Consider the following 15,790-nt stretch of genomic DNA (forward strand, 5'->3'; position numbering starts at 1 on the left):
CAAACCAGGTCACAAGAACCTTGTTAGATGTTGGTTGGATGTAAATCCTATTTCTTCATCCCCCCCCCCCCCCCCCCCCCCGCCGTTGAAGCAGTGAGCTGTGCTGGATATGAATTCACTAAGCATGACGTGCATCCTGCTGTACGCACACCAAGAAGCTAACGCAACATACATGACAGACAAGGGCCTCACCTTTTTCACAGTATTATTTATAAATTGCATCCCTAAGTGTAATTGGATGCATGTGTTTTGGGGTGCATGTAAACACCAAGAGGAAGGGTAGCTTGTAAGGAGTTGTGCACATAGTGTCTACGGCACCACATAGCACTGGTGCTTTCAGTAATGGAAGGGATGTAACTAAAACACTGTGATGTGTGCATTACTCTTGCTAAGTATATTCAATTTTTATGACTTGTAACTCCTGTGCTGGCTTGGAAACCATAACATGCAGGCATTTCCTATGATTAGCCTATAGGTATGACCTGCCTAACCAAGGCTATCAATACCTGCATCCATGGCAGTAAGACCAGGACTGGATCTACATATGCTGTCAATGTGGATGCAGTTGCAATTCCTAGTCTGCAGTGGCTCTTTAAGTGACAAGGCTGTGGTGTCAGCTCTGTGTGGCCATGGCCATGTGACAGTAAGCAGACCCAATACAGGGATAGCACCACATATATACATGTTTCAGAAACTTGGAATAAGGCTATATCCAGCAAAATCGGTTACTGAAACCTTTAACTATGTACCTGTACCTTTTACATGTACGTTCTTAATATTATTTCCCATTTATAGCTTTTCTACAGCTGGAGCTCTCAATGTTCCAGGAGGAGCTGGGGTGGCTGCACATTGGTGGGTCAATGTCACACACTTGTGAGCGGTAGAATGGGGACCGCTGGGGAGGGCTGGCAAGGTACACCATGCTGGGTAGCCCACAAAGTGTCGCGCAATACGTGCCTCTTTTAGTGTTACTATCAGGCAGAACACATGATGGCAGAGACATGTGTTTGATGTAATCTTTACTTGCACCACAGTTTTTGCTGTACCATGTACTGCTACATTGTGAAGACAAATGCTGAGTAGGCATACGTGTTTTCTGTTACACAGGGACTTACACATGGTAGCAGTGAGAAAGAAAGATAGTAGCGTGGAAAGGAACAGCAAACATGCTTCTCGACTACCTCCCCTGGAAGGGGAAGTGGTATGTGAGGCCTATCAGGCAAAGTAGCATTCTACAAAGTTTTGCCAAAGCTGGCTGCTCCTCAGCATGCTCTTCTGGCATCGTGCAGGATGACATGGTGGATCTGGGGGAAGATCTGGATGTACCTCCATTCATTAAAGCTCCACCCATCTTGCTCAAATAGCGAAAGTGACTTTTGAGAAGTCCGAAAGTGCGTTCGATGATACATCAGGTAGCACATAAGGCCTCCTTGTACCTCCTCTCTGCTGGCATGTTGGGAATGGCAAAGGGGTTGAGAAAGCTAGGTCCTGCAACTGTACCCAGAATCTCCTGCAGCAATGACAGATTAAAGGCATGAATTAGAGCATTGTCACTTGCGGATGTGAGTGGCAAACCACAGCATCCAGTAAGACTGTATAAGGAAGCCTGTACCTTTGCCGAGCCTTTAAGGGTGATTTGTACAGTCTAAGTGCCTATCATGTTGTTGTAGGTCAGTATATGTACAGGCTAGCTGTAGCATTAAGGAGGGCAGCTGCTCACAACTACTACATCACATGCGGGTATTGGAACTATTGCGTTCCATGCCCTCACATCCCAGCAAAGGCTACTGGTATGTAGCGGCCTACCAACCTTAAAGACATATATAAGAGCTGCCACACTTGTGTTACCTGCAAAAGCCGTACTTCACGGTGTGAATGCAAATGTCCGTGGCAGATGTGTTGTCTGTTTTGCCTAGAAAACCAATTGAAAGCCCACAAACATGGAATATGGCAGGCCACCAACATGCACAGGACACTGCTTGTTGTATAGGTATGTGAGCCTATACAGAAACAGTCTGTGACAATCTTCCTCACACCTCTATAATGGACCACACGTGATGGTGCTGTGCCAGCAGTATGGACAGTTGATGCTGGTGAATCACCTGTGACATGAAAATAGCACCCAAGGGGAGGATAGAAATGGGGCCATTTAGCATATGAAGATGATCTAAGTATATAGTGCCTGCTCACTCAGTGGGCTTTATGTGACATGCATTGTTGGCATCAAAGTTTGCCATGCTCTGAAGCATGGGGATAAAAAGCCATGGCCAGGGCCAATGGGCTGCATACATGACTGTACAAGCCACTTATCATGCCACCAATCCTTTCCTTCCCCGCAGCCACCACCCATTTGGGTGCCATTAGCCACAAACATATAGGCAAAGATGGAATACAGAAAGAAAAGTGTGTCTTACCTACGAGCCAACACGGTAATTAAACAGAGGGAAATCCTAACACAACTCTCTGATATCCTATAAGCTATATTACTTCACAGAGAGACAACATACATAATATAATTTATTATTATTTAGAAAACACAAGGTATTCACCTATCTAAACATTTTAAAATCTAAACTTACACATTCAACCACCATTCACACACCAACATAAAAATTCTGTGTTACACAAACAATTCTGAATTACAATTAACCAATACACATCGTTATTATAATATTAAGACAAAGATTTATTTTATATTGCTTGACTTATTTTGTATATCCTATCCATGTCCTGTCCATGTCCTGTCCAACAAAGGATCTCCTTGTTTCGCCTTCCAATCAGGCTTCCTCAGGGACTTGGTCTCAAAAAAGCCGATTGATTTTCTCCCAATATTTCTGTCTTGAGACCTCTTATGTTTATATCCTTACTAAACAACCAAAAAACAACATACAAAAACTTTATCATTTTCTTCAAAAAGTTGATGAATCCACCAATGACCATTATATTAACCCACAGCTTACCTCTCAGAAAATAGAAATCTCCACACAATTTTTATTCTACCTTCAATATAAGTCAGGGTTATTTCCAAACGGACACCTCTTCCAAAATCAACTTTTGATCACTACAATAAAATAGCCAAGACGTTATATAAACCTTACCCCAGAAAACTATCCCAAACTTTTACCCCATATCCCAATTTACTCACATAACTCAATAATGAAAAACGTTACAACCAAGCATCAACACCGGTTCCAAGCCTCCAATAGTATTCCTCCGATAATTCATAAGCCTTAATTCATTATGGAACCTTGCGTGTGCCTCATTGTATCTATTAAAAACCAACAATAAAACATTCTTTATAACATATCCTTTAAATACAAACTTACCATTTACTTTATAACACTCCTGACCAAAATCGATTCACCTTCGCCATACTTACGTGTGACCTGACGTAACATTCTACGCCGGAAATGAAGTAACGATGTTGAATACCTGAAACTTTATATACTATCCTTCAAACAATTCATTTCTCCACCCCTTCAATTAGTTCTCATTTAGAAAAATGCATGCCATTCAATGGCATCATTTAAACCCAATGGTATAACAGTACGCCAATTAAAAATGAAACGTTGTTCCATTCTTCTCAAAGCTCCGGACAAATCCCCACCATACTTTAATGTAACTTTATTAATCACAAAAAATCGAATCTCATCAACAGAATGATTTTTTAGCACCCAATGTTCTACCAAAGGGGCATGTTCTCGGCGCGTCCTAATGCGACTACGATGCTCAATAATTCTTAAACGTATTGGACGCGCCGTTTGACCCACGTAGATCAACCCACATGGGCAAAGTATGGCGTATACTACACCACTGGAATTGCAATCAAATCTCCCCGGAATCTTGTACGGATGCTTTAAATGGAAATGTTCAAAAACCTTGCACACCATTGCAAAAGAGCAAACCGAACAAGCCTCACATCTAAATTGCCCACAACTATCATCAGGGTCCCTCGGGTCATTATAGTTTCTTAATTGATCACGTAATGACTGGCGCATTACGTGATCAATTAAGAAACTATAATGACCCGAGGGACCCTGATGATAGTTGTGGGCAATTTAGATGTGAGGCTTGTTCGGTTTGCTCTTTTGCAATGGTGTGCAAGGTTTTTGAACATTTCCATTTAAAGCATCCGTACAAGATTCCGGGGAGATTTGATTGCAATTCCAGTGGTGTAGTATACGCCATACTTTGCCCATGTGGGTTGATCTACGTGGGTCAAACGGCGCGTCCAATACGTTTAAGAATTATTGAGCATCGTAGTCGCATTAGGACGCGCCGAGAACATGCCCCTTTGGTAGAACATTGGGTGCTAAAAAATCATTCTGTTGATGAGATTCGATTTTTTGTGATTAATAAGTTACATTAAAGTATGGTGGGGATTTGTCCGGAGCTTTGAGAAGAATGGAACAACGTTTCATTTTTAATTGGCGTACTGTTATACCATTGGGTTTAAATGATGCCATTGAATGGCATGCATTTTTCTAAATGAGAACTAATTGAAGGGGTGGAGAAATGAATTGTTTGAAGGATAGTATATAAAGTTTCAGGTATTCAACATCGTTACTTCATTTCCGGCGTAGAATGTTACGTCAGGTCACACGTAAGTATGGCGAAGGTGAATCGATTTTGGTCAGGAGTGTTATAAAGTAAATGGTAAGTTTGTATTTAAAGGATATGTTATAAAGAATGTTTTATTGTTGGTTTTTAATAGATACAATGAGGCACACGCAAGGTTCCATATGAATTAAGGCTTATGAATTATCGGAGGAATACTATTGGAGGCTTGGAACCGGTGTTGATGCTTGGTTGTAACGTTTTTCATTATTGAGTTATGTGAGTAAATTGGGATATGGGGTAAAAGTTTGGGATAGTTTTCTGGGGTAAGGTTTATATAACGTCTTGGCTATTTTATTGTAGTGATCAAAAGTTGATTTTGGAAGAGGTGTCCGTTTGGAAATAACCCTGACTTATATTGAAGGTAGAATAAAAATTGTGTGGAGATTTCTATTTTCTGAGAGGTAAGCTGTGGGTTAATATAATGGTCATTGGTGGATTCATCAACTTTTTGAAGAAAATGATAAAGTTTTTGTATGTTGTTTTTTGGTTGTTTAGTAAGGATATAAACATAAGAGGTCTCAAGACAGAAATATTGGGAGAAAATCAATCGGCTTTTTTGAGACCAAGTCCCTGAGGAAGCCTGATTGGAAGGCGAAACAAGGAGATCCTTTGTTGGACAGGACATGGACAGGACATGGATAGGATATACAAAATAAGTCAAGCAATATAAAATAAATCTTTGTCTTAATATTATAATAACGATGTGTATTGGTTAATTGTAATTCAGAATTGTTTGTGTAACACAGAATTTTTATGTTGGTGTGTGAATGGTGGTTGAATGTGTAAGTTTAGATTTTAAAATGTTTAGATAGGTGAATACCTTGTGTTTTCTAAATAAATAATAAATTATATTATGTATGTTGTCTCTCTGTGAAGTAATATAGCTTACCTACGAGCCAAGCATCACCGTACGTGTCGGCCTCAAAATTGTCAAAGAGGCCTGATTGGCTAAGTATAAAGGAATTGTGCCTGGCTCCTGGGAACCTGGGCATGATGTCAAGTATGCGCATTCGAGCAACGCAGACCACTTGCATGTTGATGGAGTGGAAGAACTTTCTGTTGTGGTACATCTCCTTTTTCTGACCGGGTGGCATGATGGCCACATGAGTGCAGCTGATTGTTCCGACAACATTGGGAATGTGTGCAAAGGCATAAAACCCTCTCTTCAAGACTATCAAGTACTGCTTGTCACGAGGAAATTAAATGTAGCGAGGAATGTGGTCTGTTACTGCTTCAATGACCTGGTTGAGACAACGTGAGAAAGTGGTTTGGGACATTCCCCCGACCACCCCTACTGTGGTTTGAAAGGAGCCATTTGCCATGAAATGCAAGGTAGCCAACAGTTTGCTGAGGCCAGGCACAGCAAGGGACCTTTCGGTGACTGGATCCCGATCCCCTTGGATATCTTCATATAATTCCAGGATTGCCCAAGAGCTGAGCCGATACCAGCTAAGCACAAAGACTTCTGGCATGCCTAAGCCCACGGGACCCATGGCTCTGCCTGCACTGCTGGCTGTTCACTAGGAGACCTTAGAACAGGCCTTGGCTGTTCTTGAGGGTGTTTGGGTTCCATGTGTTGTTGTCTGTGGTGAGCCTGCTGAGGGGTCCAGTATGCCATAACAATTACACTTGCAAAAAAACAATATGGCTTTACGAAGGTAGAGCAGGTAAAAATGGGTGTTTTCATTGGGCCAGGAAGGCCTGGTAGGTGGGTCCATGATCATAGCTTTTTTTTATTGTGTGCAATAATCACTATGAAAATTGCATGATCCTGATGTGGCACATGATAATTACTTTTTCCATTGTACGGCTCCCAAAAAAGGTGTAGTTATTTCCAGCGATAGATCTTGCGATAATGAACAATAATGTATTGCATGCAGTGCTAGCACACCCCAATTTCCATTAACTCCACCCAAACTCCTCTCTCTTGAATACTAATTTCTATTTTGCATATGCAATGTGTGATACACTATTTATCACATGTATTACAGCATTATCGCATGCGATAACGCCCTAATGTGATTTGAAAAATGACCTAAATGCTGTTATGACAGGTATTAAACCTGTCATAACAGCATCTTATCTTAAAAAGATTTGGGGAAGGGGTCTACTAGACCCCAGGGATTATGGATTTTGATGGGCGTCCTGATACCAGGGTGTTTGTCATTGGTAAAGGGAGTCTGGGGAAGAAAGGTAACTTTGCATCTAATGGGAGGGGGTTAGGGAAGGGGGTGGGGTGTTGCCATGCAATCTTTAATTATTATTATTATTATTTATTTATTTATTTATTTATTTATTTATTTGCTTTTTGGGTCAGTGCCACCTCCCAAGGTGGCAAGGGGGTGGGGAGCTAGGGACTTCTGGGTGGTCATTTTTGGGCTACCTGGCACTTTAAGCTGATGGTGGCCCCAGGCAACGGGGCCACCATTGCACACTATTTGCCATTTCACGGCAATACTTTTTATTGTGGATTTTTTCTGTGTTAAAAGTATCACTGCAATATTGCTGTGATATTTGTCAGGGAGAGAAGAAATATCACAGGAACATCTCCCATTATATTTTACCCTTCCCATGATAAAATACTGAGGCTTGATAAATGACCCCTTAAACAGATCGTACTTGGAAAAAGGTTTATAGGTACAGTTCAATATGTTCAAGATGAGGAAAAAAGTAATACTTGCTTACTGTAAAAGTGATATACAATACTGAATGTGGAAGCTTTGGATGTGTATTTTCATAATGACTGATGGAAATCATTTTGCAAACATGCCTATAATAAGCAGCATAGGAAACTAAGCAAGATGAACACCAAAAATGGCAAAATTGGGTCACATAGAAACAGAACAAGGCTTTGCAGCAGTTCAGTGCTTCTCTTGATGATAGTTTAGAAATCCACAGAGATCTATACAATTCAACACATAGGGGTAGATCTTAAAAAAGTACGCGCGCGCATACCTTTCTTCGCGCAACCGGCGCAAACAAAAGTACGCTGGATTTTATAAGATACACGCATAGCCGCGCGTATCTTATAAAATCCGGGGTCGGCACGCACAAGGCTGAGCAAAATCGGCAGCCAGCACCCTCCGAGGCCGCTCCAAAATCGAAGCGGCCTCGGAGGGAACTTTCCTTCCGCATCCCCCCACCTTCCCCTCCCTTTCCCTATCTAACCCACCCCCCAGTCCTACCTAAATCCCCCCACACCTTTGTTGCACAAGTTACGCCTGCTTGAGACAGGCGTAACTTGTGCGCGCTGCCTCGCCATCCCCGGCACAGCCCGCAGTGCTGGGGAACTCGTGCCCACCCTCCCAGCACTCCCCCGAACCGTCGCCACACCCCCGGACCCTTCTCACACCGCCCCCTGACCCCGGACACGCCCCCAGACACACCCCCGGACTGCCGACACGCCCCTGGACACGATCCCCTTGCGCGTAAGTCCCGGGGCTTTGCACGCGCCGGCACGCCTATGCAAAATAGGCGTGCCGGCGCGCGAGTGCCCTGCGCGCGTAAATCCGGCAGGATTTACGCGCGTAGGGCTTTAAAAATCTACCCCATACTTTTCAAGTATAAGTAGCTACAATGAGATTTGATGATCACCAGTGAACAAGTCCAGAATATTTGTGATGACAGACATACACTATGATCTGTGTGCAAGAAGCCTGAAAATCAGTTAAAAAAACCCCCCAAAACACTGGGTTTCAGTGCAGGTAACACAGAAATTAATCATCCATTCTTTTTTTCCAAAAGGGTGGAGAAGCACAGCTTGAAAGTACAGTGAAAAGTTATGTATGGAAGCTCCAGAACTGAACTGAAATGCATCCAAGCTTCTTTGCTACAAACATCACATGGAGACTGTAATCCATGGCCATTTAGGGTAGGATCAATAAACTGAACGAAGTCACACCTGATAGTCACAATCTTGCTAATCCTCACTTTATATCTGAAGAAGTCCACAGACTGGTTGTGGAATGACTGCAATCAGCTGCACGTTTTCCAACTACAGAATTGTTGCATAGAATCTCTGGAAAGCAATAATGTGAGTCACATTTCCTATGTATGTTCATAACAATATGGGTGATAAGGAATTCATTCAAATCCTGAAGTAAATGAAACTCTTCATTTCTTACAACAAAGCTTCTGATGCACTTTCAGCATGGACACTGCAGGAATGCTATAAACATGATTGTAGTTTAATACTTTCAGTGGGTAAACCACAATCAATTCAACATGCACAGTGGTGGCCAAATGAAATTTCTCGAGGACTGTCTTGTACTGTTGTCATGGATAGCAGTTATTTCAACGAAGATGAGATGACAGAGTCCACAACAAGCCATTGTACAAACGTTATAAAGCAAGACTAATTTCTATTCAACAAGAACAATTCTAGACATAACAATCTTGTTTATATCATAACCTGAAGTTTGGAACAGCTGAGTCTGCCCAGTTATTGGCAAAAATTCTGGGAGTGACAAATTACATTCTCAACCCCAACCATTAAGTTGGGAGGTTAGTGCAGAGGGATTTCTGGTACACTAGTTAACAATCCATGGATTTCTCTTGAAACCAACCTTATTGTCATTATGAATAAGTGGCCCTCTGGCTGCTCTTTGTCCCTCTCAGATTTAAATATCTCATATTAGGATTGATTCAGGCTCCTTCATATGGCACATTATGCCCTCTGTCTTTTTCATTCCTGATTTGTCTTCCTAAATATACAGCTGCTAAATCTACTTACCCATTGTGAGTGCAGCAATCGCTCCCTGATTTCAACCAGTATTAGAAAAGTAATCATCATCCTAAATTTCATCCTAAGAATCTCAAAACATTATTTTCCGTCATAAAATCTTCACCTAAAACATACAAATGTTATATAAATAGACATTGGGGTAGATTTTCAAAGGGTTACTATAAGCACGTAACCCCTGAAAACCTATCCCTACGTGCGCCGAACCTATTTTGCATAGGCTTGGCGGCGTGCGCAATCCACGGGACGCGCGTATGTCCCGGGGCTTTCAAAAATGGGTGGACCAGAGTGGAACCGGGGGCAGGGAAGCAGCCCAGGGGAAGTCCGGGGGCGTTCCCGAGTCCTCCAGCATATTTTACAAGCACAAGGCAGGCCTTTGTAATCTGTATAATCATGTCCTTTTTTGAGCATCAGTTGTTAAACGGAAGTAGTTATGAACCTGATAAATTCTTCAAGCACTTTTCATTTTGTACCAGAACAAAACAGAAATTCTGGCCAGTATTCAGTCCTACAAGTTATTGGAAGATTTGGTTAAGAACATAAGAAATTGCCATACTGAGTCAATTCAAGGGTCCATCAAGCCCAGCATCCTGTTTTCAACAGAGGCCAAACCAGGCCACAAGAACCTGACAATTATCCAAACACTAAGAAGATCCCATGCTACTGATGCAATTAATAGCAGTGGCCATTCCCTAAATCAACTTGATTAATAGCAGTTAATGGACTTCTCCTTCAAGAACTTATCCAAACCTTTTTTAAACCCAGCTACACTAACTGTACTAACCACATCCTCTGGCAACAAATTCCAGAGCTTAATTGTATGTTGAGTGCCCCCTAGTCCTTCTATTATCCAAAGTGTAAATAACCAATTCACATCTACTCTTTCAAGGCCCCTCATGATTTTAAAGACTTCTATCATATCCCCCCTCAGCCGTCTCTTCTCCAAGCTGAATAGCCCTAACCTCTTTAGCCTTTCATCACAGGGGAGCTGTTCCATCCCTTTTATCATTTTGATTGCCCTTCTCTGTACCTTATCCAATACAATTGTATCTTTTTTGAGCTGCGGTGACCAGAACTGTAGACAGTACTCAAGGTGCAGTCTCACCATGGAGCGATACAGAGGCATTATGATATATATAATATGGGGGTCAATTCTCAAATAGTTCACATAGTTATCAAGTATACCAGCTCTTGTAGTATGTACTCTTTACATTAATTTTTAAAGTGGAACAATGCATATTTTACCTTTGAAAGCACAGTCGGGCGGATTTTCAAAGCCCTGCTCGCGTAAATCTGGGCGGATTTACGTGAGCAGGGCCTTGCGCGCCGGCGCGCCTATTTTCCATAGGCCGCCGGCGTGCGCAGAACCCCAGGACGCGTGTAAGTCCCGGGGTTTTCGGAAGGGGGAGTGTCAGGGGCGTGTCGGGGCGGGGCCGATCGACACGGCATCTTCGGGGCGGGGGGTGGCATTTTGGGGGTGGGCCCGGGGACGTGGTTTCAGGCCGGGGCGTTCTGGGGGCGTGGCCGCACCCTCCGGAACCTCCCCTGGGTCCGGTCTCGGCGTGCCAGCAGCCCGCTGGCGTGCGTGGATTTACGTCTCCCTCCAGGAGGCGTAAAACCATGGATAAAGGTAGGGGGGGTTTAGATAGGGCCGGGGGGGTGGGTTAGGTAGAGGAAGGGAGGGGAAGGTGAGGGGAGGGTGAAAGTGCGTTCTCTCCGAGGCCGCTCCGATTTCGGAGCGGCCTCGGAGGGAACGGAGGCAGGCTGCGCGGCTCGGCGCGCGCCGGCTGCCCAAAATCGGCAGCCTTGCGCGCCCCGATCCAGGATTTTAGAAGATACGCACAGCTACGCGCGTATCTTATAAAATCCAGCATACTTTTGTTTGCGCCTGCTGCGCAAACAAAAGTACGCGATCGTGCAGTTTTTCAAAATCTACCCCAGTAAGTATAAAATGTGCAAAAGAAATCGCATACTTTCTACCTGTTCTTTAGTGTGGCCAACCGCAATGGGTAAAATAGCATAAGTACTTATGAAAATGTCATATACCAATTTTTGTTTTGGTTTGTTTTTTTCATTTTACAATTTAAATTTTTTAATTTAAATTTAAATTTAATTAAATTAAATTTAAATTTTGTAAACCATTATGATGGCTTTACCGAATGACAGTATATAAAACTCAACAAATAAACAAATAAATAAATAAATTTTGGGGGAATGCTTTTTTCATTTAATTTATTTTTTTTTCACTTTGGTTCATTTACCTACTTCCCCCTCTCCCCAAAAAAAATTAAAAATAAAGAAAAACCCAAAAAACAGTGCCAAACTTATTTTTTAAAAAATGGGCCTCTGGGAGCCATAGCTTGCCCTTCCTGAGCCCCTCTGACCCCCACTCCCAACCACAAAATGTAACAGGATCTGGCCATCACTTGTGCCATCCTCCAGGCAGACCAATATTTTTAAAGCACAAGAACCCAGGCCATTTTTCACAGAGGATCTGGAAATAGAGAGAGCCAGGGTGGGAGCTCGAAGCTTTAGGTGCTTTAAACAGGTGAATTCCAGGCCAGCCCTAGGCAGGCTCTGGGTAGGCCCTAGGCAGGTTGTAAGCCTTGGGCAGAACCCAACAGGGCAGGATTAGTGTTTTTGGGCCAGGAATGGGGGTAAAAGGGGCCTAGTAAGGCTCAGCTATGGCAGCCAGAAGCTCCTTTTTTTTTTATTCTTTTCAAAATGCCACCCATACAAAAATACCTGAAAATTTTGGGGTATTTTCATAGGAGGCTTTTTCATTTCTTTCCATTACAAACAAACTGAAAATGGCCTTATTTGCTGCATTTTTGCATTTCTTTGAAATGAATGCATATCCCTAAAGTATACATATTATTTTTCTCCTTTGGCTTACGAATACCTCTGGAAACAACTCCTTGCAGCCTGGCTGTAAGTGTGCACCCTATGGAGGACCATGCACACTTGTAACCAGAGTGAGAAGAACACATTTCAGATAATTCATTTTAACAGAGCTGGATTGCTATGAAAATGTGCCTCAGCGTTATAATTATGGAGGAAATGAAAGCATAGATACTTCAGGGCTGATGTACTATAGCATGATGAATTTTGCACAGAAGTTGCAATTTTCAGTGCATACATTTTCCGCAGGGACTCGTAGGCAGATAAGCCCAGTAGCAAACATCTGTAGACATTTCTTATAGATAACAACACAAAAAAGTCAACTACACCTCACTGATGTGCAGTTACCTTTTCAGCATAAACCAGCCTATGAGGCCTTTATGTGCATATTTTAACACTGCAAATACAGTTAATGAACTGCTATGGATGATGTAGCATCACATCAGCCCATTAAGGGGCATATATATAAAGGTATGTTAGGAAATTACTATGCAGTATTACTGTGCAGTAAAAAAAAGTGAACAGCAAAAACCTGCTGAGCGCCCAAACTGGGAAATACACGAAGATGCCGGGTCAGTGCACGCCGAGCAGATTTTAAAAGCTGCCCGAATACACATGTATCTCCTGCTGTGCACACAAAAATAATTTTCTAAAAAAGGGGAGGGGAATGGGCGTGGTCTCGGCAGCTCATGAGTGTTCCTGGATTTCTCAATGAAATCAGCGCGTAAATACTTACACGCACAAGTACGTGCCAGGGTCCCCTCCTGCTTAACCTTACATGTGCTAAGGATGACGGCTAAGTCATAATACCAAAAAAATAAAGGTATGTCAGCAGGGTTTTAAGGGTCGCAGTTAACAAAGGAAAAGGAAAGCTATTAAACTAGGAGGACTTGGAAGTCCTATCCCTTGCCTGGGCGAACTGGGAAAGAACTGGTGAAACTGGCGTGGACGAGCGCCTCTTTTAAAGTCCCCCCACTTACGCAGTAGAAGTGGGATTTGCATGCATATGCATGCGTCCACTTAAAACCGCACCTATGTATGCGCGTGCTAAGCCTATTTTACAACATGCGCACATATATGTGTGTATGTTATAAAATAGCTGCGACTCTGGGTGCAAGCTGGCAAATGCACGCGCACCTGTTTAAAAGTTAATGCAGCAGTAATGCATGATAGTTTCAACCATGCAGAATTTTATCCCTAATATCCCCAAAATGGTAAAGAGCTATAACATGGGAATTGTAGCTAACTTTCCGCAGGAGCATTGGGATGCTAATGCACATCCCAGTGCTCCTGGCCAATTTCTTGAAGGGCCATATTATCGGCCCAATCACCCCTCCCCCCCCACCAATGTGTGTAAACACCACAGGTGTCTTATGAGACTCCTGTACACCCACCCCCATTGTCTCTTGAGGTGGCCTTCAAGTAAAACAAAAAATTCTTAAAATTGTGCAGAGAACATAAGCCCTCCCTACCCAATCTCACCCCTTTGCAATAAATTCTCCCCCCCCAAGCTCCAACATCTCCAACTGTAAAATTGATCCTCACCCCACTCCACCCTAGCACATCCCCTGGGCATACCTGATGGCTTATTGGGACCCCATAGTCTCCCAGAGCACCGCTAGGATCCAGGCCCAGTGATGTCTTCAAATTGGCGCCAGTCAGCCACGATATAAGTGATGCCCCTATTACGTGCTAGGACATCAAGTATATTGCGGCTGGCTGGCACCATTTTGAATGGAGATGGCACTAGGCTCGGAGCCTAGGGAATTCTCTGGGCCCCGCTAATTCACCAGTTATGCCCAGGGGGTGGGTTAGGGTATGTTGTGGATCAGGAGGCATAGGAGGGATTCTACAGCCAGGGAGACAATTTATTGAAAAAGGATGGGGATTGGTAGCGAGCAAATTAATTAACTGTGCAATTTTAAGTAATATGGAGATGGTGGAGGATGGGCGGGGTCTCCCAAAAACACCCCGGGGGTTTTACACATATTGGTGGGGGAAGGATCGATCAGGCCAATAAGGCACTTTAAGAAAATGGCAGCCCTGTGAGAAGGGGCTGCCATTATCAGGCTTTTGGGGCCTCTGCCCAGCGGTATTTTTGCCTATGTTATTTTAGGGGAAATACTTCAGTGATTTACTAAGATGCAATACTGCAGTATTTCCCCCTCTGGGGGAAAATACCACAGCTTAGTAAATGGCCCTCTAACTTAGGTCAAATTTTAGTAAGTGTAAACTTTAGTACATTCATACGTTTCTACATGTGATGACAAAAATTATCTCAAACTCCACCTAACTCAGCCTGCAGGCAAAAGTTGCTGTTTTTAAATGTGAAGCAAATGTTGTGAAATTCAGTGCACTCTGGTACTTCGGCCCCCAGATCTGTGGCTTTTTTGTTTTGAAATATAGTTCAAAAAGTCTTTTCCTAATACATAGTGGGCTTGATTTTCAAAAGCATTTACATGCAAAAAACTAGGTTTTGGATGTGTAAATGCACTTTACCTAAGTGGGCTTTTGAAAATTGCTACAATATATGCCATTGAATTGTCCATAGAATATTCAAGTGTAAGTGCACTTTATGCACGTAAATGGCTTTTGAAAATTGCTAGGATGGGATGTTACGTTTGCATGCATAATTCCTTTGAAAATTCACCTGTTAGTTTGCACTTCATTTTTATTACTGAAATGTGACTGACAGAATTTCCACCCTCCAAAAAAAAAAAAAAAAGTCAGGTTCAAAATAGATCTGTTGGGTCCAAATCATATAGGGAACAATGTTCAAAAAGCCTGTGTAGTTGCAAATTGTGCTTATACGGATACATTTAAAAAAAAAGACGTACGCATGTTATAAAATCCAATACCTGCACTCACTTGTGTGCACGGGTGCCCACTAGCACAGTGATGGGACCGGGCCTACCCCAGTTCCCTAACCCCCTAACTACCCTTCCTCCCTTTTCCCCTCTCTGCCCTGACCCCTAATCCCCTCCTTACTAATCTAATTTATTTTGTATTTTTACTTAATTCCTCTCTGGAGTTGAAGTAAGTTGCGCGCGCAGGCGAGCTGCCAGCCTGTGTTTCACCACCCCGGCTGGTCCCTGCCCTGCACCGCCCAGACTCTGCCCCCCGGCCCTCCTCTTTTTAAATGCCCGGCACTTTCGCGTGTACCGGGTGATATGTGCTTGGCTGGGCCGCTTGGAAAATGCGCTTGATGAGCTCGCGGCCCGACCGCACGCCATGTCTCCAGGGATTTGCGCGTGCCGGGCTTTTAAAATCGGTCCCATAGGTTTTAGATGCATACTTTGCACATGTTTGCACATCTAGCGTTGCACATGTTTGCACATCTAGCGTTGCACATTTTTGCACATCTAGCGTTGCACATGTTTCCACATCTAGCGTTGCACATGTTTGCACATCTAGCGTTGCACATGTTTGCACATCTAGCGTTGCACATTTTTCCACATCTAGCGTTGCACATGTTTCCACATCTAGCGTTGCACATGTTTGCACATCTAGCATTGATCTCTTCAACAG

The 15,790-nt window shown here is 43.1% G+C and overlaps 1 protein-coding gene across 1 annotated transcript in view; it reads right to left on the reverse strand.

Annotated features, from left to right (window-relative positions):
• The window catches only part of KLF12 (Kruppel like factor 12), a 739,644-nt gene that overhangs the window by 468,211 nt on the left and 255,643 nt on the right, over window positions 1-15,790 (reverse strand). The window lies entirely within an intron of this gene.

This window comes from Rhinatrema bivittatum, chromosome 5, assembly GCF_901001135.1.
Source record: "Rhinatrema bivittatum chromosome 5, aRhiBiv1.1, whole genome shotgun sequence".
Lineage (NCBI taxonomy): Eukaryota > Metazoa > Chordata > Amphibia > Gymnophiona > Rhinatrematidae > Rhinatrema > Rhinatrema bivittatum.